The sequence below is a fragment of the Pseudophryne corroboree genome, chromosome 1, assembly GCF_028390025.1.
Source record: "Pseudophryne corroboree isolate aPseCor3 chromosome 1, aPseCor3.hap2, whole genome shotgun sequence".
Classification (NCBI taxonomy): Eukaryota; Metazoa; Chordata; class Amphibia; order Anura; family Myobatrachidae; genus Pseudophryne; species Pseudophryne corroboree.
This window is the reverse complement of record NC_086444.1, coordinates 711,286,379-711,314,319: the sequence shown is the minus strand read 5'-3', so window position 1 is coordinate 711,314,319 and position 27,941 is coordinate 711,286,379. Positions and strand designations below refer to the sequence as shown.

Genomic DNA, 27,941 nt, shown 5'->3' with positions numbered 1-27,941 from the left:
ACCCCCTTCCATTTTCCTCTGCTTTTTCTGTCTTTCTTCTGACAGATTAGCTGCAGGCTTCAGCTCCTTCGTGCTTGCTGTGGTATACCGTCTGAATTGGCACTCTGGCTTGCATTTTTTATATTAGCTTCAGTGTTTATGCATCTATTTCACTAGTGTGATAAAATCAAGGACTTGTTTTTCTTTCCTCTTTTACATGGTATGGTTTGCTCTCATGCATCCACAGATATGGATACTGGCGTATATGTTCGAGCTCTGACAGTCGGATGATGTTGTTTAAAACCAATCACGACGGACGATTTGAAGCCGCATCTGGGCGAATCATCATAACAATTACACCGCAGGATTTATAAGTGGTGGAATCGTTCAACACCTACTGTACACACATACACACATATATATATATAGATAAATATATATATTTATCTATATATATATAAATATATAGATATATAGATATCTATATATCTATATATATATATATATAGATATGTATATATATATATATAAATATATATAACAAATATATGTAAAGATATATAGATATAGCTATCGCTATATGTATATATTCGGAAAAATTCACACTAGAATCCAAGCGATTACAAATAGAGAAACAATACACATTTGTTTTTTCCTGTAGGCTTTTCAGATGTGATTTTTGCCGTGACAGCTGCAACCCTGCTCCATTTCCGGAAATATTGTTGTTGGTTTTTTTTTGTTTTTTGTGTGTGTCCGCTTATCAATATCACTGCTATTTGACATTGGGAAAGAAAATTGCAGACCTCGATACGTGAAAAATCAGGATTCTTCATTATACCACCCGGATATCTCCATCGCAGCATTGGCGACATTGTCCTGCATCTGTGGGCTCCATCACATCCGCCCTGGTGTGTATGGCTGGGCTGGCACAAGACCTTGTAGCCCGTTGTTGAGCTAATGGGAGTGAGGAATTCGTTATCAAAAGGTAATGATCACAATCATAGGTATAATAATAACAACAGCAACAGAAAAATGACCATCCCTTCCATTTACTTTATTTGAGGCATGAGATCCATTTTCTTACACCCTATCGATTAGTTTGCGTTGCAATTTGTGGGGCTACTGTCACATGTAATATCAAAATATCTTGCTGCAAAGCTTGCATTGAGTTGGGTTGACTCATTTATTTGACGTTGTGCTACTCCGATTATATATATATATATATATATATATATATATATATATATATAATACACGTATGGGTTTTGTGTGTGTTTACTTTGTTGTTATTGTCATTAGAAATATCATGTATTTGTATGATCTCACAATTGATATTTCGGCAGCCAGCCTAATCATTCACTTGATATTCTTTGTCTGCTCTCTGTTACTATAGTGCTTCATGCCACCATTACGCCTCCCACTTTTTATCTGCACTGTAGTGATAAAGAATGTGGGTGGGGAAAAAGGATGCTCACAATAGAATGTGAAGTCTCACCAGATTATGGGCGGAGGCATAAAGTCTTTTTTAATTGAACGTATCTCTGTGTAATGGGCATAGGGTATGTATTAGTAGATTGTTGTCAACATAATAAAAATAAACAATAGTTACTTGTATATATAATGTGCTATAGACATACATTTGTATGAATCTTAAATGGTTTTCGTTTTGTATGGCAGCTTCTATATCATCCATTCTGCTCCTGTTACAATCTTACTATTGTGAATATTGCTATATATTTGTATTATTTGCTGTGTTCACACTAATTGTTACAGCATGTTTCATTTGACATTTTCTATCACAAATTACTGCATCCTAATTTAAGATTGTTTAAATGAAGTTAATCATTGCTAATATATATATATATAAATAAATAAATAAGCTTAGAAGTAATTATATGTTGTCAAAAATATCTGTCAGTTGGTAACCTCATACACTGGCTGATGTGTTTTTCCATACAGTACTTACAGTTTAATAAAACAAGAGAGGATTTTGATTATTCAAAATGATATTTTTTAGGTCCATAAACTGACAATTTATTAATAAGCTACACAAAAGCTAAATAAATCACATTGATCTATGTAAGCACATTAAAGTAGCTATTATTTCTAATATGATCAAAACTTGAATTAAAACAAATTAATAAATCATGTTGTCAGAATGAATGTTAATTATTGACATTATAGTGTCTGGCTTTGTATTTTCTAACATCATTTGTAGCTGCAATAACAGAGACCATAATGAGGCGTGTAATAAACTAGTTATTCTATCCTATATTATACTTATAGGAAAGTGAAAATCAATTTTGCAGCACAATAGAATAATAAATTCACAACAAACTCATAGACTCCGAAAATAAAGTATTTTGGTGGTATCTTTATGTACCATGGCTCCATGTCCAGAGACTGTACATCCTCCAATATTTTGGAAGTCGCCTCAAAACAACAGCAGTGTATTGGTGGACATATTCAATATATATAGTTCTGCACATATTGCTTGCAGTTTCTTATAACAGCTTTCTGAACTCATACACATGGTAAAATATGGCATACTAGCAGACAGAGCTCTTGTATTGTTCTGCACTTGTGACCACAGTGAGCCCATTAGAACGCAGAGTAGACTGGCAGTTGATGACTATCGTTGAATCTTGATCTTTGCTTATCATACAGTTACAGACTAAGGGCCCGATTTAGACCTGATCGCTCCTCTACGAATTTGAAGAGGTTTGGGATCACATAGTCGCTGCCCAAACAGAGCGAATATCCGCCCCGTGCAAGTTTGTGTATGCCGTGCAAAAAGCTTTGCGTACGCCGGTCAGCTGCAAATCCATTGGCAACTCACCATGGAATGATTTTTCTAGTCTGTGCAGTCGGTGCGTAGCCCAGGACCTACTCCTACAGTGCGATAGCAACAGGCTGTTCAGGGCCGGAGCTGACGTCACACACCCTCCCTGAAAACGCTTGGGAACGCCCGTGTTTTTCCTGACATGCCCACAAAATGGAGAGTTACCACCCCCACCCCCGCTTCCTGTCAATCAACTTGTGTACGCCTAGCGATCAAAAAATACGCTGGATTCTTTAGCAGTTTGGCCTTGTGCGTGCACATTACGATCCGTACACATGCGCAATCAATCGATAATCAGCCACCCTGTGAAAATGCACAACAGTGATCAGGTCTGAATCAGGTTCCAATGCAAAGAATTGCTGCAGGAAGGAATGCAGGATGCGCCCGAGCATTGTTGGGTAAATTCTATTTACTACAGGAAGTTGATAGGTAGAGCAAATCATTCTTGTACAGGCCACTTTTATTATTCACTGACACTTTTATTAGTTCCACTCTTTTCTCTATTTGCCAGTGCTTATAGAGGTTCTGATTATTGTAAACAAACACACATCACACACGTAGGGCCCATTTTGGGCTTGTGCAGAACGGGTCCTGCGATCGCATCATAGTAATGCTAACGCCTCTGCCCCATTGACAGGCAGATGCGTTTAGGGGAAGGGTTCGGGGGTGGCTGGTGTTGCTGAAAATGGGGGTGTGTCTTCCCCATTTTCTGGGATTGGCGAGTCCAAGGACTAGGCCGTGTACGCAGTTTCTTTGGCCTCACAAGCTACCCTGCAACAGGTAGTCTGAGTAAGCTCAGGCTTACTCAGCCTGCCATCACAGATGAACATTGTGACCGATGTTTGCTATGTTCATCCTGGACTGCCATTGCATTGCAGTATTGTGTGCTATGCATCTCCTCTTGCATTTGCATTGCTAATGATTGCATTTGCAGCAGCTTTGCAATTGCAATCCATGCTGACTTAGGCCCTGTATTCCCTATCACATGCACATACACATACAAACTAGGTTTATTTTTGTTGTGACCAAATAGCCTACCAGTATTTTTTGGATTATGGGAGGGAACCGGAGTAACCAGAGGAATATACAAACTCCACACAGTTAGGGCATCGAACACCAGACTTAAGTGCTGTGATGAAGGGGATGTAGTTATATTACCAGTAGTCGAGATCCCAGCAGTCAGGTTACCGACGCCAGAATCCCGACCACTGACAATGCCGCCAGACGGAATCCCAGCTAACAAGGACTATTCCCACTCGTGGGTGCCCACAAGGGGCTTCATTGCGCTCTCCCCCCTGCCGGCATTCTAGCGGCCGGGATCCCGGCGTCGGTATGCTGACTGCTGGGATCCCGGCCGCCGGCATCCCAACCCCATCTCTGAGGAAGTAATGCTAAACCATGTGTGTAATGGGGGATGCCCCTAGTAAGCCATATCAATATGGCACTGTTGGTAATTATTCACACAGCCATATGCACACGTAACTGAAAGGAAAAAATGTGATTCTCCCAGGCCTCCTGTGAGTATAGGTTCATTGATGCTTTCACTCTATACACTTTCAAAGAGTACCAGTAATGGTTTGGGTAGAAACAGAATAGCTTGACTAGCGCAAGATGTCCTTTAAAATTATCACAATTTAATAAAATACAATTTAAAACTGTTTACAATAAGCAATAAGAATCAAGCTTATTAGGTAATACTGCTCAGGACTTACTTTTCTGGAACCAGCTAGTGATAAAATAACGGAATATAGATGAACCACTTCTGAGGAAAAAACCCTCAAATCAAGTATATGGAAGGATATCCCACTGTACATTGGCTTAAAATCCCCCAAAAAGACAAATTAGTTCTCTGTATAACAAATTACATTTACACAGATTCTTCCAGACAGTACAGTATTTTGTTTTTATTAACATTTTTTTAATTCATCAGAGCATATACATGATATATCACATGGTGGTACAAAAATCAAAAGTATAATACATACTTTAAGGGAAGCAACAATTAAAAAAGAAACCATTTGGAGATAGCAATGTGGAAATACTATGGGCCAAATGTAATGGAGTGCAATTTTGTACAAATGTGCGAGTTTAGTGCTAAACTCACACATTTTGCTAAGTCAACCAATGTAGTAGGGCATGGGTCTTCAACCTGTGGCCCTCCAGCTGCTGTGAAACTACACATCCCAGCATGTCCTGCCACAGTTTTGCTATTAAGGTATGGTAAAACTGAGGCAGGGCATGCTGGGATGTGTAGTTCCACAGCAGCTGGAGGGCCGCAGGTTGAAGACCCATGTAGTAGGGTGCAGAAACGTGCAAAATCTCGTGTTTCCTGCAGTCCAAAAAAATCGCAATGGCAAAATTCAAGATGTTTTGCCATTGAAAACATAGAACTCGGGCAATGTAATAGGATGCAAGTTTAAAACTCGCACCTAAAATATTAACAAAAAATCACCAATAAATAGACCAGCTTCTGGCTGGTGAGATTGACAGAAGCATGTACAGATCAATGAGATCCGGGCATGCTTCTGTATGGAAAAGTAAAGAAAGTCTAAGAAAGAAAAAAAAGGCGCGAAGGCCTCCCCCTTTCAAAGCATAATCAGCACTGGGCTCTTGCTGAAATATGGGGGGGGGGAAATGTGTAGGGGTTCCCCGTATTTTAACAAAAAGCACCAGGCTCTTGGTTCAGTCCTGGTTCAAAAATATATAGAAAAAATGAAGTAGGGGTTCCCCATATCCCCCCCCATATTTTTGCAACCACCAGTTGGCTCCACCAGATAGGGAGGTAATGCCGCAGCTGGGGGACCACAGGGTTAATTGAGGTCACCCACAAAAGAGAGTTAGATTTTGGTGGGTTACTTTGTTTCTGTGCAGGGTAAATACTGTCTGTTTTATTTTTACACTCCAAATTAGCTTTCAGTTTGAACACACCCTACCCAAATCTACTCTCTCTGCACATGTTATATCTCCCCCCCCCCCCCCCCCCCCCGCAGTGCACATGGTTTTTCCCAACTGCTAACAAATTTGCTGCTGCAATCAACTCTGAATTAGGCCCTGCATCCCGTCTTATAAGTCAGTGCAAAGTATGCAGGTCACCCACTTAGGCATGTTTTTTTTACTGTTAACTAGTAGGCTTTGAAAGTTAAATTTCAGGCTCTTAATTCATTATTTGTCTGCATATTAAAAAATAAAATAAAAACAGAGAACTACAGCTTGCATAATTATTCAACCCATGCAGACTAGTATTTAGTAGAATTATTGTTGCTGCAATAAAAGTTCTTGGGGTTTCTACCAGGTTTGAACACGGTTAGGGAATGGATTTTGGCAATTTTTCCTTGCAGATTCGCTCTAGGTTGTTCAGGTTGGTTGATTGACCCTTGTGGACTGCAATTTTCAAATAGTGCCACAGATACTCAGTTGGATTGTGATCTGGGTTTTAGCTTGATCTCTGGAGAACATTCACCTTTTTGTTGTTCAGCTATGCCAGTCTGGCTTTGGCTTTGTGCTGGGGATCGTTGTCCCGCTGAAATGTGAGTTTCAGATGAGAAGGCTGGAAAAGGTTGTTTTACATTATCTTCTTATATTTTACACTAACCATTTATATTTACATTTTAACAAGAAGAAAAGAGCCAATGCATGAAAATGAGTAAAAATATCCCACACGTGACACTGTAAAAAACAATCTGTAGCCATATATCTTTTGAGTTTTCAACATAGGTTGATAAGTTAAATTATATCTCTTACTTATAGGTTTGGAGTTTAGGGGAATCAAGTAAAAGTTTCCTTTACAAAGCTGTGGTGGATTTGGCTTGTCTTTTATGATAATGTTTTGGGTATAACTGAGAAATGTTTTTTTTTCTACCTAAAAAATACCTTTAAGCCTAGTTAGGCACTTTGATATTACATCTTACCTTAATTTTTTTTTTTTAAATCTCTCGTTAAGTATCAAAGATTTATATGTCCTGTATGTGACAGTGGAATGGTCAAAAAGCATCCCACAATATGATGCTGCCATCCCAAAACTACAATGGTGGAATGTTGTTTGCTTAGAAATTAAGATTTTTAGATTTGCACCATGCATAACATTTTAAAATGGGGCCAAAAAGCTATTTAGCTGGGTCCCTCTAATGTGTTCTGTCAACTCCAGATGTGCTTTGATTTGCTTTTTATTCAGTAACAGCTTCTTTGTAGCCACCTTCCCATTCAGACAAGTTTTCTACAGAGCCCTTAATATGGATGACTGGCATACGTTCACTCCACTTTCCACCACTGAACTCTGCAGTTCTTTCAATGGGGTTGGGGATGAAATGGTGGCAGTTGGAATGCACGCAGTCAAAATACTGACCACGGCATCCCGATTGTCAGAATTCCGACAGGGGTCTGGAAACAATTCTAACTAACCCCTCCTAACTCTAACCCTCCCTTCCCGCAGCCTAAACCTAACCCCCCCCCCCCATTCCCACAGTCTAAACCTAACACCTCCCCCTCCCCGCAGTCACCCTCCCTGGGGGATGCCTGAACCTAACCTCCCTCCCCGCAGTCTAAGCCTAGCCCACCCTTCCTGCAGCATAACCCTAACTCCCCCCCCCCTTTCCCCAGCTTATCTCTCCAGTGGCCTGGCAGTCTTTCGATCGGGATCCTAACTGTCGGAGTGCCGGCACCGGCATTCTGTTCAGTGTCAGGATCAGGGCCGGCTCCAGGCACATTCCAATAGAGTGGCTGAACAGGGTGCCGCACTTTATGGGCGCTGCTAGCTCTGGCCACCATATTGGAGCCTGGAGCCGTCCCTACAGCAGCAGCACTGCAGTGTTCGTCTCCTAGCAGACACTTGCACTGCATGCACAGCCCTGTGTAAACCCCCCTCCCCGCTAACCGGTGCAGGTCTGTGAGCCAATCAGAGCTCGCGGTCCGGCAGCTGAGGCTTCTGATTGGCTGCCGGACCGTGAGCTTTGATTGGCTTGCGGACCAGTGCCTAGTTGAAGCTACACACCGCCGCAGCCGCCGGAGACTGAGGGCTAGGACAGGCGCACACTGCGCACTCCTCCCCGCCCTCACATACAGGAGCAACACGAGCAGCAGCAGCCTCAGACTCCCCGCCCTTCACAACAGATGCGCGGTGAACAGCACAGGGGGGGGGGGGGATATCTGGCACTGTGTAATGTTATGTGTATCTGGCAGTGGGGACATGTCTGGCACTAGGGGCATATCTGGCACTATGCGGACATGTGTATCTGGCACTGTGGACATGTCTGGCACTGGGGGAATATCTGGCACTATGGGGACATGTGTATCTGGCACTGGGGGCATATCTGGCATTGTGGGGACATGTGTATATGGCACTGGGGGCATATCTGGCACTGTGGGGACATGTGTATCTGGCATTGGGGGCATATATGGCATTATGGGGACATGTGTATCTGGCATTGGGGGCATATCTGGCACTGGGGGGACATGTGTATCTGGCATTGGGGGCATATCTGGCACTATGGGGACATGTGTATCTGGCACTGGGGGCATATCTGGCACTATGGGGACAAGCATATCTGGCACTGGGGGACACGTGTATCTGGCATTGGGGGCATATCTTGCACTGTGGGGACATGTGTATCAGGCACTGAAGGGATGTGTGTATCTGGCATTGGGGGCATATCTGGCACTATGGGGACATGCGTATCTTGCACTGGGGGACACGTGTATCTGGCATTGGGGGGCATATCTTGCACTGTGGGGACATGTGTATCAGGCACTGGAGGGATGTGTGTATCTGGCATTGGGGGCATATCTGGTACTGTGGGGACATGTGTATCTGGCCTTGGGGGCATATCTGGCACTGTGTGGGGCATATCATTTGTATCTTGCCCTGCTGAGGGGCATATCATGTGTATCTGGCACTGCTGGGGTGCATATCATGTGTATCTGGCACTGCTGAGGGGCATATCATGTGTATCTGGCACTGCTGGGGGGCATATCATGTGTAGTTGGCACTGCTGTGGGGCATATCATGTGTATGCTGGGGGCATATCATGTGTATGCTGTGGGGCATATATGTATCTGGCACTGTGTGGGGCATATATGTATCTGGCACTGTGTGGGGCATATATGTATCTGGCACTGTGGGGCATATATGTATCTGGTACTGTGGGGACATGTGTATCTGGGGGTCATATCATGTGTATCTGGGGGGCTTTTCATGTGCATCTGGCACTGCTGGGGGGCATATCATGTGTATCTGGCACTGCTGGGGGGCATATCATGTGTATATGGCACTGCTGGGGGGCATATCATGTGTATCTGGCACTGCTGGGGGGCATATCATGTGTATCTCGCCGTGCTGAGGGGCATATCATGTGTATCTGGCACTGCTGGGGGCATGTCATGTGTATCTGGCACTGCTGGGGGCATATAATGTGTATATGGCACTGCTGAGAGGCATATCGTGTATCTGGTACTGCTGCGGGGCATATTATGTGTATCTGGCAGTGCTGGGTGTCATATCATGTGTATCTGGCACTGCTGGGGGGCCTATCATGTGTATCTGGCACTGCTGCGGGGCATATCATGTGTATCTGGCACTGCTGGGGGGGCATATCATGTGTATGCTGTGGGGCATATATGTATCTGGCACTGTGTGGGGCATATATGTATCTGGCTCTGTAGGCCATATATGCCCCCATGTGTATCTGGCACTGCTGGGGGGCATATCATGTGTATCTAGCACTGCTGAGGGGCATATCATGTGTATCTGGCACTGCTGGGAGGCATATCATGTGTATCTGGAACTGCTGGGGGGCATATCATGTCTATCTGGCAGTGCTGCGGGCATATCGTGTATCTGGCAGTGCTGGGGGGCATGTCATGTCTTTCTGGCAGTGCTAGGGGGCATGTTGTGTCTATCTGTCACTTCTGAGGGGCATATCATGTGTATCTGGAACTGCTGGGGGGCATGTCATGTCTATCTGGCAGTGCTGGGGGGCATGTCGTGTCTATCTGGCAGTGCTGAGGGGCATGTCGTGTCTATCTTGCAGTGCTGGGAGCATATCATGTCTATCTGGCAGTGCTGGGTGGCATGCCATGTCTATCTGGCACTTCACTACTGGGGTCATTATGTGTATCTGGTACTATACTGGAGACATTGGGGGTAATTCAGACCTGATCATAGCAGCAAAATTGTTAGCAGTTGGGCAAAATCATGGCCCTCATTCCGAGTTGATCGCTCGCTGACGTTTTTCGCAGCGCAGCGATCAGGTTACTGCTACGCACGCGCATCGTATGGGTACAAACAGCATTGTTGCTGTGCAATGCTTCTAGCAACGAATCCATTCGCACAACCGATCGCAAGGAGATTGACAGGAAGAGGGCGTTTATAGGTGTCAACTGACCGTTTTCTGGGAGTGGTAGGGGGGTGTCTGACGTCAATTCCGGGACCGGATAGGCTGAATTGATCGTAAGGGCTGATTAAGTCCAGAGCTACTCAGAAACTACAAAAAACTTTTTCGTCCACTCAGCTGCACAAGCTTTCGCACACTTGCAAAGCGAAAATACACTCCCCTAGAAGCGGCGACTATCTGATCACTGCTCTGCAAAAATTAGCTAGCGAGCGCTCAACTCGGAATGAGGGCCTATAGGGGTAGTTCTGAGTTGATCGCAGCAGGAACTTTGTTAGCAGTTGGGCAAAACCATGTGCACTGCGGGGGGGGGGGCAGATATAACATGTGCAGAGAGAGTTAGATTTGGGTGGGGTGTGTTCAATCTGCAATCTAAATTGCAGTGTAAAAATAAAGCAGCCAGTAGTTACCCTGCACAGAAACAAAATAACCCACCCAAATCTAACTCTCTCTGCACATGTTATATCTGCCCCCCCTGCAGTGCACATGGTTTTGCCCAATTGCTAACAAACTTGATGCTGCGATCAGGTCTGAATTACTCCCATTATGTGTAAGGAACACTACTGTGGCTGTTATGTGTAAGGCTCCTAATTGTGAGTGTAGGGGGTGTGTGAAAAGATATTTATTTATAGTTTGATAATATAAAGTTGCGAGGCCATGTCCACTTTTCCAGGAGCGCGCACCCATGGGGGGTGGGGGGGGGCTTCAAAATTTTCTCGTTCGGGGTGCTAGTAGGCCTGGAGCCGGCCCTGGTCAGGATTCTGGTTTTGGTGTTTTGACAGCTGGGATCCTGACCGGATCCCCTTTCAAAGTGATAGTTGGATTTTTTGTGGCTTCTCTCAAAAAGCTCTTACTCTCAAGCTAAGTTTTGAGGGACCACCAGTGCCTGTGTATTATGATGCAGCTACTATTTTATCACAATACTGTACATCCAGCAGTGCTTGCTGTGATATCCAAGTACTTGGGTATTATTTTATATCTTTAAGTTGAATTTCCATAAATTGCCTTTTGTTCTTCAAACAGCTTTTCTTTAGATTCACAGTATGACCAATGTTAATTTAGGGGATATTTTGTCCATGAAAGCTGACCTTTTTGATGAGGTTTATTGAAAGCCTATCTATGTAAACATAGGGCTTCCACAGCTTTTGCAAGCAGAGTTTTTCATTTTTAAATAATAAAAAAAAATCTGCAGACAAGTAATAAATTATACATTTAAAATTGTACTTTGAGAGCATGCTGGTATAAAAATACTGTATGGAGCAATCTGTGTAAGGCTGGGTACACTTTTTTTCTGGCCATCTGGAGATCCAACTCCAGACCAGACTGTTTATACAATCCTACTGCAGACCTGGCAGCAGATTCTACATTCATAAGGGCCCTACAGACTGGGCGACCCGCCGCCGAGCTGCCCGACCGCCGATACGGCAGACAGGCGACCCCGCGGCGGCGGAGAGGTGATGGGGGGAGTGAAGTTTCTTCACTCCCCTCGTCATCTGGCTCCATAGCAATGCATGCTAATATGGACAATCTCATCCATACTGGCCTGCATGCATAAGCGACGGGGCACCAACGATTAACGAGCGGGACCGCGCATCGTTAATCGTTAGTGCCTACACACTGCACAATATGAACGAGTTCTCGTTCATTAATGAACGAGAACGTTCATATCATGCAGTGTTATCTGCCAGTGTGTAGGGCCCAATACTTTGTGTACACACTTGTCCAATTCTTCAGTAGACCTTCAATCTGTATCTGCTGAAACAATCCACTGAAAGGATTCTATCACCCTACACACTCTTCCAATATTTGGCAAAGCAGCTGACATAAAAGAATTGTACATAATAATGGTCATGAACTACACCACACAGTGGGGGTAATTCAGACCTGATCGCTAGCAAGCGATATTTGCAGCACTGCGATCAGATGGTCGTCGCCCACAGGGGAGTGTATTTTAGCAGTGCAAGTGTGCGAACGCATGTGTAGCAGAGCTGTACAAACAGCTTTTGTGCAGTCTCTGAGTAGCTCAGGACATACTCAGCCACTTTGAACACTTCAGTATGTCCGGGGCCGGAATTGACGTCAGGAACCCTCCCTGCAAAGCGCTTGGACACGCTTCGTTTTTCTAAACACTCCCAGAAAACGGTCAGTTGACACCCACAAATGCCCTCTTCCTGTCAATCACCTTGCGAAAGCCCGTGCGAATGGAACCTTTGCACAAACCCATTGGTGAGCGGCAATCCGCTTTGTACCCGTGCAACGTGCCTGCGCATTGCGGTGCATACACATGCGCAGTTTAGACCTGATCGCCCGCTGTACAAAAACGCAGCCTAGGGATCAGGTCTGAATTACCCCCAGTATTATCTGTGCAGGCTAAATAAAAAGTATGTTGTTTTTATTTTTTTATTTTTTTAAAGGCATGGTGTTCCCTCCCAAATCCATTACCAGCCTTGAATCTCTGAGCTTGGTCTGAAAATAGCCGGAAAAGACAGCGTGGGATTCACCCTATTTTCCAATAACCAGCAACAGGCTGAACCAGGTGGGATGAGAGCTAATACTATAGCACTTAGCATGGGGTCCCCCTGCAATAATGTCATCCAGGCCTGCCATCAAGGGGGCACGGTGGGTACTCCAGGCTCGGGTCCGGACTGAGATGGGGCCCAGGTGCTTGTAGTCAGGTTCAGGGACGCAGGTCAGCTGAAACTGGTGAGCTAGAACTGAATCCCCTTGGTAAATCGAGACCTCTTAAAAAAATGGGCAGCATGCTGAGGTATTAAGGGCCAACTTTCACCTGTAGTCAGCCTGTAAAGAAAATATTAATATAAAGACAGAACACCAAATATTTTAGTACTTTATTGAATACATCTTCACCTCAGTGGTGCAAGTATGTTCGGCAGCATGGTGGTACCTCCCACTTTGTCAGGACTACAGAGACCGCAACGATGATGTCATGAAGAGAGGCACCTGAGGACTGGGTGCCTTTTCCCGCAGTGTCCAGCTGTTTCCCTTCACTCTGCTCAAGTGACGCATCGGCACTGAGCGTCTTTTGTTCTTCACAGGCTGGGCTGCTGGGCATGTCTCTGGCTTCACTGTGTGGGGTAATACATTTTATTACATAATGTTGACACTAATATCTATATTTCTATTATTATGGGGCATTACTTTTTTTTTATAATGTGGGACACTACTATATATGTCTATTATTATGAGGCATTACTATATATTTATATTGTAATGTGGGACACTACTATATATTTCTATTATACCGGGTGCACTACTACAGTATATATTCCTGTTATAATGGGGACATTACTATGTATTTTTATTAAATAGGGGGAATTACAATATATTTCTATTATAGTGGGGACATTACAATATATTTCTATTATACTGAAGTTATTACTTTATATTTCTGTTATACTGGAGGCAGTACTATATATTTCTAGCCTTACCTCCAGAGTGCAAAGTACAGGGACTATGCTGTGTGGCCACACCCCTAGTGTAATGTAGCCATTCCCCCTAATGTCATTTGGTCATGCACCCTAATGACGTATGACCATGCCCATTTTTCGGCACACTCAGTACCACTAAGAAAATAGTTGTACTTGCACCACTGCTTCACCTGGTGGGTGACTGCCTGTTTGAGCTCTTATACATAGCTGCAGCCCCCTTGGGCTTCTGGCATATTTTCACTCCAAGAGCTCTTCCCTGCTCATTTCCCTCTGACAGACTCCCTGTCATTACCTCGCACTGGCTAGTATCAGACATCTCAAGGGGTAGGGGCAATGACACAATGAGCCATGATTGGCTTGATGTTGTCATTTTGAAGTGCAAAAATGGTGCCACAAGCAAGCTGAGCATTTTTTAAATAAGGGGGGAGATAGTTTGATACAAAAAAATGTTAAAATACACAGAGTATACATATAATGGTAACAATCTACACAGAAATATTAGTTGAAATGTATAAAGTATAACAATAAGGTAAATAATAGATTCGTTATGAATCAAAATTGATTAGCAGAAATCATTAACAAAGGACACAGTGAACAAGCCACTCTGGTGAAACGGTCCGTCTGTGCTCAGTGATGCTGAACTTTCCATAGTTCAGATCACCTTATGGTATCCCCTGGTATTGTATGTGCCCACTGGGACTCTCTGCATTACTAAAAAGTTATTTAACTCATATATAACAATTTTTCTCTTTTTTCTGTTTGCCTACTTGATCCGCAACTTACAATTAATTTTTTCCTAAATTGCCCTAAGACCTTCTTTTCTTTCCCCTACCAAATGCATATGTCTTTAGCATTTTTCATGTGTAGCAGGACCTTGTACCACCTAGTTTTAAGCCTACTTCTTTGTAATTTATGCATGCTACTTATCAGCACTATATCAATGGCTATTTCGCTACCTAGGCACTTCTTAATTATTATTATGTAGCGCAACTCAGGCTCTTTTTCTCATTTAACAATATTTAGGATATTGGTCTTCTGACTCAGCATATTAGCCTGTTACACATTGACTGTTTGTGATCACACCACTTTACCCTCAACCCTTCATATTTCAGTAGGTGAGACTAACCTACCTCTCTCATCCACTGTCCGCTATAACATATAAGATAGTGGACAGCAGAAGGTGGGGTCCCCTCCCTATTCTCTACCTATTATTTCTATATAATTCTGTACCCTCTCATCCAGATGCGAGACCACTCTCTGCAATGCCTACAGTAACAGAGAACCTGCGCTACTAACTGGACAGCAGAAGTACCCTTGTTGCTCATCCTCCATTACAGTCTCTCATTTGTATCTCAGTGTTGCAATTACTGCCATATTTCAGCGGAAACGCCCAATCTCATCCGATCTTGGAAGCTAAGCGTTGACAAGCCTGATTAGTACCCAGTTGGGTGACCACTTGGGAATATCAGGTGCAGTAAAAATTCAACCTATGATCACAAACAGCAGAAGTGTTAGAGCAACTTCCTAACTTTCAAAGTCTGTATCTAATTTTTTGATTACCCTCCTGACAATCGTTGATTATAAGTTATTCTCTTTTGGCAATTTTTGTTTCTTCATTAATGTCGTTTGGTATCAAATTTTTACAAACGTCCTTTTACATTAGGATCTTTTTTGTAGCAAACAGAGTTTCCACCAAGGGGACTACCATCAGTTAATTGGTATTCCAATTATGAATTATATTACAATTATACCTTTTTCTATGCCTTCCTTCTAGATCACATAGGTCAATAGATCTCTAACAGCCTATTATTATTACCACAGTGATTTCACTCTAATGTTATTTATTTGTACTCCTTATCTTGATCGACTTAGGCATATAATTGTTTTTCGATAAATTTTTCACCATAGGTGCTCTTAATTTTTCATCAGGTTTATCCTGATTTTTGTTAATGATTTTTGCTAATTAATTTTGATTCATAACGAATCTATTATTTATATTTACCTTATTGTTATACTTTATACATTTCAACTAATATTTCTGTGTAGATTGTTACCATTATATGTATACTCTGTGTATTTGAACATTTTTTTGTATCAAACTATCTCCCCCTTTTTTTATGTGATACTAAATTAAAAGTCAAGTTTTAATAAATTCATAAATTTCAAAGTGTGCCCCAACACAGAGTCTTTCTTTTTTCTCTTCGCCTATCCAATTATTACTGACTCTGGGAGCACCACCAACCTACAATAATTATTAGATACCTTCTTTAAGGATCTCTAAGCGTAATATTGTTGGTCTTTTGAACAGTTTTCTACAATTCTTGTATAAATCTATGTTCATCGCTATAATAATCTTCCTGTGCGGAACCAAACCAAACCTCCCTGTTAACCATTTTTTAAATAAGCCATGCTGCTATTGTACATGTAAAGCAGCAGTGGAAATCCACCACCACTGAACCCAAGGCCACTGCTGAAGTCTGCAGTAACGGCTGATGGGGGCTGGATCCTCAAGGATACAGGCCTGTTGACATGCCTATGGTCTCTGCTGGAACTTGCTGCTGCCACACCCTGGACCACTGCCAGATCCTGCTACATGACTGAAGCAGCTACCGGGCAGTGACACTTATGTTGGAATGTGCCTGTCTGCAGATTGTATGCTGAGCTGCTGGGACCAGACACTGGTCGGCTGATTGCCAGTCTGGTCTCTTGATTTTTATGCATGCTTAAAAATCATTTGACCCAACCAAGAGACAGGATTGGATGAATGGATTGGACCAACATGTCAGTCTGGTGTCGGTTCTCATGCATATTGGGGTCATTCCGAGTTGATCGCTCGCTAGCTACTTTTTGCAGCCATGCGAATGCATAGTCGCCGCCTACTGGAGAGTGTATATTTGCTGTGCAAGGGTGCGATCACATGTGCAGCCGAGCAGTACAAAAATAGTTTGTGCAGTTTCTGAGTAGCTCAGAACTAACTCAGCCCTTGCGATCACTTCAGCCTGTCAGGTCCTGGAATTGACACCAGACACCAGCCCTGCAAACGCTTGGACACACCTGCATTTTTCCAAACACTCCCAGAAAACGGTCAGTTGACAACCACAAGCGCCCTCTTCCTGTCAATCTCCTTGTGATCGGCTGTGCGAATGGATTCTTCATTAAATCCATCACACAGCAACAATACGCTTCGTACCTGTACAACGCGCCTGCGCATTGCGGTGCATACGCATGGCCAGTTCTGAACTGATCGCTGTGCTGCGAAAAACGGCAGCGTGCGATCAGGTCGGAATGACCCCCATTGGACAAATGCCCAGCTTAAGTGTCTTTTGTAATACAGATGTGTTTATTGTAATACAGATAATTCTTTTGACTTTTTTTTAGAGTGTTGAAAACCAGTTCCAACAGCAGGCCCATGTGGGACTCAGTTACTATATTATAATACTAAGTGGCATATTCATCAATATTCACTAAGGTGCCCTGATTTTTTTATATACATTTGCTGAAAAATAGGTGACCATATCAGAACACTAATGGGCAGTGGTGCCAAGAGGAGGTGGGAGGTACAACTGACCCAGGCCTAGGCTGCTGGAGGGTCCCGGAGTGGGCCCAGGTCCGATACCCCTCCCCAGTATTCATGTAGTGTGGCCGGCGGTGCCATCTTCCCGGAGATCTCTTCGGGAAGATGTCGCCGCACATAAAAAGTAAAGACACTTTGATATCTAGTGGCCAGCGTCATCTTCCCTAATATCACTGGGAAGATGGCGCTGGCCGGAGAGTAGTTGCACGCTTCCTGATAAAGTAAGGTAGGAAGCAGGTGCCCTCCCCCATGCCCCCCTCTGCCTCCCGTGTTCAAATTGTGCCCCCCCCCCCCCCCCCCCATTGAGCATGCGGACCTGCAGTTATATTATTATGTTACTAATTTTATATTAAAGGGCATCACCACGCCACTTTTTGAAGCCAAGCCCCCTTTACCTGGGCTCGGCGCAGTTCTCTATGGCCAGGCTAATCCTATGAGATATGTAGACAGCACAAATACATGTATTTTGCACTCACTTACTGTATTTCACTGGCTCACTTCTCCACTCTTTTCACTGCATCATGAATAGACCCCACTATTATTCCATATAGTGGGGGATGTCTCTTGAATCCTGTGCCAGAATGCTAGTGGTACAATTCCCCTGGAGTAAAAACGCACTGTAGTAAGCTTCCAAACATCACCATCAATCGGTGGCGCTTGACATTCTGGACTTTGGAACACAAACTGGAAGATTCTTTTATCCCACAATGCTTTGTGGTGGAATGCAACTGGAAGTGACATTTATTTTCCACGGCTACAATGGTAAATTGTACATACAAGAGAAAATCCAAGAATTAATATCTCATAATAAAGCAACATATTCAACATATTACATAGATAAAATATAAACACATTAGCAAGTTACCCACAAATTAATCTATAAGAACTTTTTAAAAACTTTATAAAAAGCATTTAATTTCAAAGTCCACATTCACTCCTCTAGGGATCAGTGTTTTAAGTGTGTAAATATTTTACACGATTTTTTATCTCCAACTGTTGTTAGTAGTATAAAAAATGTCTGACAGCAACTGGGAAACCCAGGTAGTATCCCATACAAAGGCTACCCAGGCCCAACACTGCTTATCTTAAAAGAACTGATGAGATTGGGCATGTGCAGTGTAGTGTAGTGGTATGTAAGCTTTGTGTTTCAGTTACATCTCTTCTATAGTACTTCTCTCTACTAGAAAATGAATGAAAAAGTTTCAAAATGTAATGTATCAATATTCTTCTATAGTGTCAGTCCTCTATTTAGCAGTGACAGAATGTATGCCACAAAAGGACACAAAATTATTGATACCACATTTTTATGTTTCTTTGAAATGCAGTGATACTTTATGGGATTACAACCCTTTCTTTATATTTCTGATGTGCTCTAAAAGTATATCCTACATTTGATCTTACCTACTGTATATGTTGGCTCCCACAGGAACAGTCCAATAAATAAATAAATACAATTTTTACTGTGATAAGTAATAAAATATTTGATAAAATAAATTTGCTTAGCTTAATTATATTTATATTGTGTTGTTTCTTTATGCTTTGCACATGCTACGTGCGAGTTGCGGGAAATGCAGGACTTTTTGTGAGAATACCCGTATTTTTAAAGCACCAATCATTTACAAGGCAAAACCATTTGAGTTGCAGTGTAAATAATTGTTGCTTTAAAAAAATAAGAGAATTCTCATGGAAAGACTGGCACCTCCGGCAGCTTCCACCCTATTACATTTACCCCAGTGTGTTTCAGGGGTTGGGATAATGCTAACACACTACAGTACTTACTAAACTGTTTTTTTTTTAAGATTGTTCATTATTATACAAAAGATGGGTATAACCCCATTTAAAATAGGGTCATTGGTAAGGATCCCCCAGTTTTTGTTTTTACCCCCTCAACTTGTTTTTATTGACCTGTTATGAAGGGGATACCATCTTTTTTAGTAGTAGATTGATGTTTATTAGAACTCAACATCTGATTTCCACCCATCATTAAACATTTTTGCTGTGCTTTCTAAATTATTTTCTTATTAAAAGTATTAGTAGTAAATGTCACAGTTTTGTGCACAAGGTTACCTGGGTCAGGTGAGTTCAGGGTAATGAACCACGCAGTGATTATGTACCGGACTGGTTACCAGCAGAAGAAAGCTGGACCGGATTGGCTACTGGTTAAGGAATACAGCAGGACCGGATGGGCTACCTGCTGAAGAGATGCTGGTGGGCCGGACTGGCGTCCAGCTAAGGAACACACCTGGATTGGACTGGCTACCAACTGAAGAGCTGCTGCTGGACCGGACTGGCTGCTGGCTAAAGAGATGCTGCTGGACTAGACTGGCTACTGGCTGAGGAATACAGCTGGACCGGGCTGGCTACCAGCTGAAGAGATGCTGCTGGACTCGACTGGCTACCGGCTGAGGAATACAGCTGGACCGGAATGGCTACTGGCTGAAGAGATGCTGCTGGACTGGACTGCTTCACCTGTGCAATCAGTCTGAGAAGGTGCTGCAGTTTGGAAACTAGCATATACAGCAAACACTTGAGTCAGAGAGTGAAGCAAGGCTGAGCAAACTCTGTGATACTGCAGGATATCCTGGTCCACAGGACAGGAGACTGAGGTAAGACACAGTGCTGGTCACTCACTACAACAAATGAGTATCTAGTCAGGTTCATGACAGTAAACTGTTGTTTCTAAGTGATTGATGGTTATAAATTTCTACATCTGTTCAATTATGTCTAAAATGTTGAAATTGGCTAGCAGGAATACAGGTTGAGTATCCCATATCCAAATATTCCGAAATACGGAATATTCCGAAATACGGACTTTTTTGAGTGAGAGTGAGATAGTGAAACCTTTGTTTTCTGATGGCTCAATGTACACAAACTTTGTTTAATACACAAAGTTATTAAAAATATTGTATTAAATGACCTTCAGGCTGTGTATATTAGGTGTATATGAAACATAAATGAATTGTGTGAATGTAGACACACTTTGTTTAATGCACAAAGTTATAAAAAATATTGGCTAAAATTACCTTCAGGCTGTGTGTATAAGGTGTATATGTAACATAAATACATTCTGTGCTTAGATTTAGGTCCCATCACCATGATATCTCATTATGGTATGCAATTATTCCAAAATACGGAAAAATCCCATATCCAAAATACCCCTGGTCCCAAGCATTTTGGATAAGGGAGACTCAACCTGTACTTTTAAACAAATTAATTTGATGGTTACTGTTGTAACAAATAGAACAATTGTAGTACATTTGCTTAGTTTAATTTATTCCCCTCACTATATAGAGTTAAATGGGGGAAAAAAATTGAGGTGGTTTATTTTTTCAAAAGAGAAGACAATATTGAGTGAGTTAGAATTTATTTGGGTACAAAAATTGTTTAAAGAGTCTTGATTAACCCTCCATATAAGAACATCAGCTATGTACATAGTCCATGACATCAAGCTCGCACCAAGGAAATAATCACTCCAGATATTTTGGTATTCCCAATAGGCATTAAACAAATTTTTGTAACTCGGTGGATAACAGTGAGTTACCAAAATTTGTTTATGGCCTATTGGAAATCCCAAAATCTTAAAAATAGTTTAGTGAGTAGTGTGTTACCATCATCCAACCCTTGAAATAACCTGTATCTAAGGGTGTTTACCGGTGTAGCACATGTATCATTTACAAAGCATGTTGGAGTGATACAATACAAATCAAATCAAACTAATAAAATGTATTTTATAAAAGACTAGCTACAGTACCCAGCTCTGCTCGGGGGGAAGTCAGTGATAATAGAAGTCAGTTACCTAGGGTTTTCAGACTTTGGTAATATATAGGGTGGTGTCGATGGTGTTTGGAAAATGTGTTATATGTGAAAAGATATTGATTGCATGTATGAGGCAGTGATGTGCTGCTGTCAGTAAGGCAGTAATGTGCTGCTGTCAGTAAAGCTGGGTATACATTATAAAATTATCTGGCAGATCATCTGCCAGTTCTGGCTTGTTGGAATGAAAATCTGGTAATAGATTAGAGCAAATGACAATCAACCATTCACTCCCAAACACTGGAACACGGACAGATACTGTTGTTTATACAAACTGGATAAATCACAGACTTAACCAATTTGTAGGAATGATAGGCTTTGTCCACTTACCAGTGTTTGGGTGCAGTGGTGACTCTAGAAGGTGGGCTGCAGTGCATTCCAAAGTTCAAATAGGGGAGCCACACTTACTGCCACCAACTGCCATCCCAAACTGACTCACTGGCAGTAGGTGTGGCTCCCCTATTTGAACTTTGGACTGCACTGCAGGCTGACCTCTGAGGCCGCCGCTGTTTGGGACAAATGGTGGATTGTCATTTACTCTCATCCATTACCAGATATTCATTCCAACCAGCCATATCTAGCAGATGATCTGCTAGATAAAGGTATAGTTTCTGCCCACCTTAAGGCAGTGATGTGCTGCTGCCAGTAGGGCAGGGATGTGCTGCTGTCAGCTGGGGCAGATTGGCCATAGGACTCACCAGGAAGATTCCTGGTAGGTCGACGTGTCTGTGGGACCTGTTTTGTCTGTTGTCATGTGGCCCCACCTCCCATATGATAGACAGCCCACCTCACTCAGTACACTACATTGTCCCCATTCGCATTCCACCATAGGTATTCTGACTGCTGCCATCCTGAATGGCAGCATGCCGAATCACGAACAGTAAACTGAAGCTGGCATGTAATATCAATGTTTCGAGGTTTATTACCTCGTCATCAGGATACAAACAACACTTACAAAAGACAAACCTTAAATAAGCCATCTTCACCACATACAAACACCGGGTCCCTGGGATCATGGAGGATGTCATCTCACTTTGCCCGCTGCCATGGCTACAAAAATATACAATGTGAATACCCACAACATCACAAATAAAGTAAAAAAATTACAGTGAGAATAGCAACATTTCTGGCACATAGTTCAATTCAGATAGAAATTAGATACATAATATAAAGGCAATATTATTATTACAGCACACATCAATTAGACTCTTTAGTGATATAGACTAAATTGGTGATTTATATAAAGCAATGCAGACCCATATTTTCATTAGCCCTTTAGAGGACAACATCCATAAGTGAAAGATCATTTTGGATTTACACTGCAATAACTTAAGAGATCTGTCCCCACGTTGCATAGATAATGGTATATGGTCGATAATCATATAGCGGAGGGTAAATAGACCATGCCCCGCTGTCATAAAATGTCTCATGACCAGCTGGTCACTACTCCTATTCCTACTCCTATTCTCAATTACAATTACAGACTTAATGAATGACCTGTGCATCGCCATACGTTCACAGAGAGTACACTCCATCTTTCCTACTTTACTTATACCGCTCTGACATGTAATGACATATATAATATACTTAGAGGTACATGTCAAACAATGTTGATAAAACAATTTTTTGCCATATATCTACATGTGAGACAGTTCAGACACCTAAAACAGCCTTTTGTAAGTCCAAAAATCTGTCTTGTTGGGTCTGTTTTATTCTGCATACCAGTTATGTCTGTCATGACTACCCAGTCTCTCAAGTTACGTCCTCGTTCATAATAAGGCATAATGTCCACATTACTCAACTTAAGGGTGGCATCTGCCTTAACAAACCAACATTTAGCCCACTGTCTCACTGCCCCACTGCTGGAATTAAAGTGATTCACCTAAGGGAACCCTTTTTTTAGAGGTCACCGCCTTCTGTTTAAGTAACTGTTCATGAGGCATAGCCATAACTCTATCACTCACTTGCCTTACTGAACCTTCATCATATCCGCTTGGCAAAAACGTATTAACCATAATGATAATCATCGCTACAGATGCTTCTAGAGTGAATAAATTGTGAGAATGGTAAACCATACTTTAAATGTTTAGGATGACAGCTATCAGCATGCAGTAGTGTATTGCGATTACTTTGTTATACAGTGTGGTTAGGCTATAATTAGGTGTGTGCCTGCAGTGCTTGGCACACAGCACCAAAGCATTGCATATGAACTGTGGGTGCAGCACCACTGGCAACACGCTGCAGTAGTTCCACGCCTGTATGTAGCTGGCAGCGGTATGTAGCTGCAGTGCCCAAATAGCCACCTATGCTACAGCGCTGACTGCTGTATACATTATAGCAGGCAGCGTTGGGCAGTCACAGTCTCCCCCCATATGCTCTGCCCCTCTCCTGCGTTGTGTGATGGTACTTCCTGGTTGCAGAAGTCGTCTGCTGCTGCTCACCACCAGGCACATAAAATGTAAGTTACAGCATAGCTGCTTCGTGAAGGGGGTGATCAGACACACATACAAATACACACACACTTCGCTAACACTACACCCTGATCTTACGCACACAAAGACACTGCTTACTGACACTACACCCTGCCCGTACACACACACACACACACACACACACACACACACACACACACACACACACACACACACTGGCATAAGGTTTATCAAGGACTCTACCTGGCATAATGTTGGCTCTACCTGGCATGTTTATCAGGTGCACTACCTGGCATAATATGGGCTCTAGCTGGCATTATATGTATCAGGGGCTCTACCTGGAATAATGTGAGCTCTACCTGACATAATGTTTATCAAGGTCTCTACCTGGCATAATGTGGGCTCTACCAGGCAAAAGATGTATCAGGGGCTCTACTTGGCATAATGCTTATCAGTGAGTCTGCCTGGAAAAATAGGACTAGGATTTAGTGTGTTCAAACTGAAATCTAAATTGCAGTGAAAAAATTAAGCATCCAGTATTTACCCTGCACAGAAACAATATAACCCACCCAAATCTAAATCTCTCTGCACATGTTATATCTGCCTCATCTGGAGTACAACATGGTTTTGTCCATTTGCTTGCTTTTTTTGTTTGCAAACAATCCAAAATAACCTCCAATGTGTATCAGGGGCTCTACCTGGCATAATTTGATCTCTACCTGGCATAATGTGTATTTGTCATAACATAACATTTCTCATAATGATCCATATAGATATTTGCATATGCAGGTGCCATGTTTGCACCCATGGCTGTTCCTGACACCAGCATAAAAACTCATCCTGATAGACAAAGTGATTCAGCGCAAGTACCTCTTCACGCAAAGCAATCACAAACTCTATCAGTGGACCAGTATACAGTCCCTTAAACAGGGATTGCTGTACTGATTCCATACTGTCCTGATGTGGAATTATGGTATAGAGAGAACTTACATCCAAAATTGACAAAAAAACATTTACCTGGCTGATCCATCAGGTCTCTAATCCCTATAAGAAAATCTCCAGTGTCTTTAACATAACTGTCAATTCACTTTACTTTGCAAGTAAAAATCTACTAATTGTGCCAAGGGCTGTAGCACTGGCCCCCTTGCCAATATAATTGGCCTACTAGTCAGATCTATTCAAGATTTATGTATCTTAGGGAGCATGTACAGGACCGGGCACAAAGAGTGATCTTCTGTAATGAATCTAGCCAGTATTTCATCAATCCAGCAATTGGCACACACAAGGTCAATCAATTAATCAACTTCCCTCTTAATCCTGGGAACAGGATTAAAGGGGTCCTCTTTATATGTCAGTCTATCACTCAATTGCCTCCTAACCTCAAGGTCATATTTTACTGCATCTTGTAAAACAACTGCTCCCCCCTTATCAGCTCCTATGGTTTGTTAAAAGCATTTTGTGGCTAATTTTGTTACATATAGTAGATTATACCTCACTTCCGGTTGCGCATGACTGCTGTGGGCATGGGTATTGGATCATTAATTGCCAGGGGAATTTTAGTAGGGGCTGGTCACTTGGGTGGTTATGCCTGCTCTTCCTTGGGATTGTGTCTTGAGGAAGGTTACTTTCAGTGACTAAAACGTCGACTGCCTCTATGGCTTTTGTTTTGTGAGTACTAAACTCTCTAATCTTGCTGCTAAATCCTTGCTGAGTACCTTTCACTTTGAAAATAAATTATGTATATATGTATATGTGTGTCAGAAGACCGCCAGTTACAATACCTCCCCCTACATCCCGCCCCCTCACCAACCAACCAACAGGGACTATTCCCACTTGTGGGTGTCCACGATATCCATAGAGTGGGAATAGAACCCGTGGCGACTGCAGGTCGCCACCAAGCCCGCAGCGTGGCGAGCACAGCAAGCCCGCAAGGGGCTAGTTGTGCTCTACCCCTCCATGCCGTCATTCCGCTGCCAGGATACCAGTGTTGGTATGCTGACCGGTGGTCTCTGACTGCTGGTCACATATGCTACACCCATAGGTGTATATATATATATATATATAGATACGAAAGACGTGGCACTCCTGGTGTCTCAAATAATGGCGCTTTTAGGCAGGTAGTATACAACGTTTCAATGACTTTATTCCGTCATTTTCCTCAGGTCTACAGCCGCTCTATTGACCGATCAGGATAATACTTAGCCTAGACCAGTGGTTCCCAAACTTTTTGGAATCAGGGCACCCTAGAGTATCAGCATAATTTTCAAGGCACCCCTAGCCCAAAAGTTTCTTATTGATAAATTAAACAAATATATTAAATTAAGTAAATTGTGTTTAAATGCCAACCCTAGGTTCAGTTATGTGGTTCTAATTGTTCACATATTTATGTTTGTCAGCCACCAGCACTTGTTTTGCCTATTACATTGGCCATAAATAATTTGTTTTGGTCCTCCAACCCCAGGCACCCCTGCAAGAGTTCTTAGGCACACTGTTTGAGAACCACTGGCTTAAACCAAGATTGGGAAAATTACCTACACAATGGTGAAAACACTTTACAATCAGTCCAGTGGTTTCAGAGTTTATCGCAATCAGACAAACAAACAGACATTCATTTATAAGATACATAGATTTTATTACTTTTCACAGGAAAATGTTTGTTTATTTATTTATTGAAATGCTCCTGTGGGTAACACCAAATGTAGGTTCAAGGAGAGACTTTCAGAGCATGTAATAAAAAAAAAAAAAAGGTTGGAATCCATTAATGTATTTCAAAGAAGCACATAAATGCAATATCAATAATTTAATGTATTTTTGTGGGATACATTCTATCACTGCTAAATGGAGGACAGACACTGTAGAAGAAGATTTAGCCAGATTAGAGATACAAAGTATTTATACACTGGTCTCTAGTGGACTGAATGTGGACTTTGAAATTAAGTGTTTTTTATAAAGCTTTTACAAATTTCTTATACATTTATTTGTGGGTACCATGTTAATGTGTTTAAATTCTATTACGTTGATTTTTTTAAAATGAGATATTAATCCTTGGATGTTTTCTTGCATGGTACCATTGTCTTGGAGCCAATGAAAATAAAAACATCACTTCTGGTTTACATTCCACCGCTAAGCATTGTGGAATACGAGGAACATCCGGTTTATGTTCCAAAAACCTGAAGTCAGGCGCAGCTGATTGCTTGACAGAATTCAGCGTCCAGTGTTCTTACTTGCCCACTGTCTGCCGATGCTGGGTTCGGTGCTCCATCATCATGTCTCCAAGTCTCCATCCCTACAGTGGTCCAGGATTGTTACACAGCCTTCACCTCCCCTGGCATCTCCACATGAGTCTTTCCCGCTAGCTCCATCTGCTGGATGCCGCCATCTTGGTACCAGTCAGCTGACTGTGGACAAACTATCCAGGTACTCCCATACAAGGAGTTACTTAACCCAGTGCAGGGGTGCAGAATATAACGTGCTGAAAGTGTTTGCCAGGGACTCCCACAAGGAGGTATGGACTTCGCTATGCCAAGCTTGCAGGTCGCACTGTCGCAGCCCTCTGACTGGGTTTCCTAGTACAGGTGCTGGCATACACTGGAAAGCAGATTGGAACTTGCTGAACTGGAACTAGAGTCAGGCTAGAGCTGAATGAACAACTGGACTGGACTGTAACTGGCTGACCTGGAACCAGGAAGTAGGGGTACTAGCAAAGTACTCAGATTGCAGATTGGTTTGAAATATTAGTACAGGGTATATAAACTAAGTGCAGGATCAGGCTGGAACCTGTAGCAAGTGGATGCCAAGATGCGTCTGCAGCAGATACAGCAGAACTAGAACTTGGAAGTACAGTAACCTCAGAATATTTGTCTGAGTTACAGATGCTTGAAATGTTGCTGGAAATAGCTGAGCTTGTTAATGGAAGTTGTGGTGCTGGGAATACATGGGTTAATTACAGCCCAGACTCAGGATCTTCTGGCAGTAGAATATGGAATGCACTAAGCCAGTCACTGGCTAATAGGTGTGAACTAAACACTGCAGGCTGGGAAACAGGTGACACTCACAGGTAGATTATTAGCCAGGAAGGATTCACAGCTTACAAGGAACATATACTTGCACAAACTGTAATATTCTGCAGACTGGTAGCTTGTAAGCACTGGGGAGTAGAACCAATAAACTGAAGCAGGACTATGAGATAGGAAACAATAATACTATGTCTGTAAGGGATGGAGTTGGGATCCCGGCAGTCAGAATCCTGCCAGCTATCAGAATGCCAGCGCCGGAATCCTGAAAGTAAGTATACCGAGAGGGTTAGGCTGCGGGGTGAGGGTTAGAGTTAGGCTGTTGGAAGGAGGGTTATGTTTAGGCTGTGAGTAGGGAGGGTTGGGGTTAGGCTGCAGAGAGGGGAGGTTAGCGTTAGGTTGTGGGGAGGGTTAGGATTAGCGTTACTTGACTCCTGTTTGGGATTTTAAACAGTCA

At 42.5% G+C, this 27,941-nt stretch overlaps 1 protein-coding gene and 1 non-coding gene across 9 annotated transcripts in view; both read left to right on the top strand.

Moving 5' to 3' along the window:
* Nucleotides 1-498: 498 nt before the first annotated feature.
* ADGRL3 (adhesion G protein-coupled receptor L3) overlaps nt 499-27,941 on the top strand; it is a 1,270,535-nt gene continuing 1,243,092 nt past the window's right edge. For 4 of the 8 annotated variants that reach the window (XM_063914991.1, XM_063914980.1, XM_063914972.1 and 1 more), the window contains exon 1: nt 500-964. The gene's annotated coding sequence lies outside the window, so the exon portion shown is untranslated. Of the gene's footprint in view, nt 965-27,941 lie in introns of all 8 variants that reach the window. The other 4 variants (XM_063914945.1, XM_063914955.1, XM_063914964.1 and 1 more) reach the window with 3 other exon arrangements.
* Nucleotides 15,015-15,133, top strand: LOC134937984 (5S ribosomal RNA). The gene has a single exon (XR_010180665.1). It is a non-coding gene; the product is annotated as a 5S ribosomal RNA (ribosomal RNA).